The following is a 2,388-nucleotide window of genomic DNA, read 5'->3' on the forward strand; positions in this document are numbered from 1 at the left end:
GGTTCGACGGGGACAGGTGAGCAAAGCCCGCAGGTAAGTGGGGAACATGGAGACCTGGGAGATGGGTCGGAGACGAGAGGGAGTGTGGGCTATATTGGCAGAGAGAAAGGAGGGTCAGGACAAAACCGGGAGGAAAGATCAAACCAGTATCTTAGATGCCTATATACAAATGCGAGAAGTATGGGTAATAAGCAGGAAGAACTGGAAGTGCTAATAAATAAATACAACTATGACATTGTTGGCATCACTGAAACTTGGTGGGATAATACACATGATTGGAATGTTGGTGTGGATGGATACAGCTTGCTCAGGAAGGATAGACAGGGGAAAAAGGGAGGAGGTGTTGCCTTATATATTAAAAATGTACACACTTGGACTGAGGTAGAGATGGACATAGGAGATGGAAGTGTTGAGAGTCTCTGGGTTAGGCTAAAAGGGGTAAAAAAACAAGGGTGATGTCATGCTAGGAGTCTACTACAGGCCACCTAACCAGGTGGAAGAGGTGGATGAGGCTTTTTTTAAAACAACTAACAAAATCATCCAAAGCCCAAGATTTGGTGGTGATGGGGGACTTCAACTATCCGGATATATGTTGGGAAAATAACACAGTGGGGCACAGACTATCTGAGGAGATATTTGAAAGTAGAAGGCAGCTTGGGTGAAAGTGATCATGAAATCATAGAGTTTGCAATTCGAAGGAAGGGTAGAAGGGAGAACAGCAAAATAGAGACAATGGATTTCAGGAAGGCGGATTTTGGTAAGCTCAGAGAGCTGATAGGTAAGGTCCCAAGGGAATCAAGACTGAGGGGAAAAACAACTGAGGAGAGTTGGCAGTTTTTCAAAGGGACACTATTAAGGGCCCAAAAGCAAGCTATTCGGCTGGTTAGGAAAGATAGAAAATGTGGCAAAAGACCACCTTGGCTTAACGACGAGATCTTGCATGATCTAAAAAATAAAAAGGAGTCATATAAAAAATGGAAACTAGGACAGATTACAAAGGATGAATATAGGCAAACAACACAGGAATGCAGGGGCAAGATTAGAAAGGCAAAGGCACAAAATGAGCTCAAACTAGCTACGGGAATAAAGGGAAACAAGAAGACTTTTTATCAATACATTAGAAGCAAGAGGAAGACCAAAGACAGGGTAGGCCCACTGCTTAGTGAAGAGGGAGAAACAGTAACAGGAAACTTGGAAATGGCAGAGATGCTTAATGACTTCTTTGTTTCGGTCTTCACCGAGAAGTCTGAAGGAATGCCTAACATAGTGAATGCTAATGGCAAGGGGGTAGGTTTAGCAGATAAAATAAAAAAAGAACAAGTTAAAAATCACTTAGAAAAGTTAGATGCCTGCAAGTCACCAGGGCCTGATGAAATGCATCCTAGAATACTCAAGGAGCTAATAGAGGAGGTATCTGAGCCTCTAGCTATTATCTTTGGAAAATCATGGGAGACGGGAGAGATTCCAGAAGACTGGAAAAGGGCAAATATAGTGTCCATCTATAAAAAGGGAAATAAAAACAACCCAGGAAACTACAGACCAGTTAGTTTAACTTCTGTGCCAGGGAAGATAATGGAGCAAGTAATTAAGGAAATCATCCGCAAACACTTGGAAGGTGGTAAGGTGATAGGGAACAGCCAGCATGGATTTGTAAAGAACAAATCATGTCAAACCAATCTGATAGCTTTCTTCGATAGGATAACGAGTCTTGTGGATAAGGGAGAAGCTGTGGATGTGGTATATCTAGACTTTAGTAAGGCATTTGATACGGTCTCGCATGATATTCTTAATCGATAAACTAGGCAAATACAATTTAAATGGGGCTACTATAAGGTGGGTGCATAACTGGCTGGATAACCGTACTCAGAGAGTTGTTATTAATGGTTCCCAATCCTGCTGGAAAGGCATAACGAGTGGGGTTCCGCAGAGGTCTGTTTTGGGACCGGCTCTGTTCAATATCTTCATTAACGACTTAGATATTGGCATAGAAAGTACGCTTATTAAGTTTGCGGATGATACCAAATTGGGAGGGATTGCAACTGCTTTGGAGGACAGGGTCATAATTCAAAATGATCTGGACAAATTGGAGAAATGGTCTGAGTTAAACAGGATGAAGTTTAACAAAGACAAATGCAAAGTGCTCCACTGAGGAAGAAACAATCAGTTTCACACATACAGAATGGGAAGAGACTGTCTAGGAAGGAGTACGGCAGAAAGGGATCTAGGGGTTATAGTGGACCACAAGCTAAATATGAGTCAACAGTGTGATGCTGTTGCAAAAAAAGCAAACGTGATTCTGGGATGTATTAACAGGTGTGTTGTGAGCAAGACACGAGAAGTCATTCTTCCGCTCTACTCTGCTCTGGTTAGGCCTCAGCTGGAGTATTG

General features: G+C 42.4%; 1 protein-coding gene across 1 annotated transcript in view; it reads right to left on the bottom strand.

The window, feature by feature from the left end:
* The window catches only part of LOC113407963 (cytoplasmic dynein 1 heavy chain 1-like), a gene marked incomplete at its 3' end in the record, with an annotated part of 10,958 nt that overhangs the window by 1,790 nt on the left and 6,780 nt on the right, over positions 1-2,388 (bottom strand). The gene's annotated exons all lie outside the window — the stretch shown is intronic.

The sequence above is a fragment of the Terrapene carolina genome, unplaced genomic scaffold (assembly GCF_002925995.2).
Source record: "Terrapene carolina triunguis isolate 2854851 unplaced genomic scaffold, T_m_triunguis-2.0 Scaffold579, whole genome shotgun sequence".
In the NCBI taxonomy this organism is placed as follows: domain Eukaryota; kingdom Metazoa; phylum Chordata; order Testudines; family Emydidae; genus Terrapene; species Terrapene triunguis.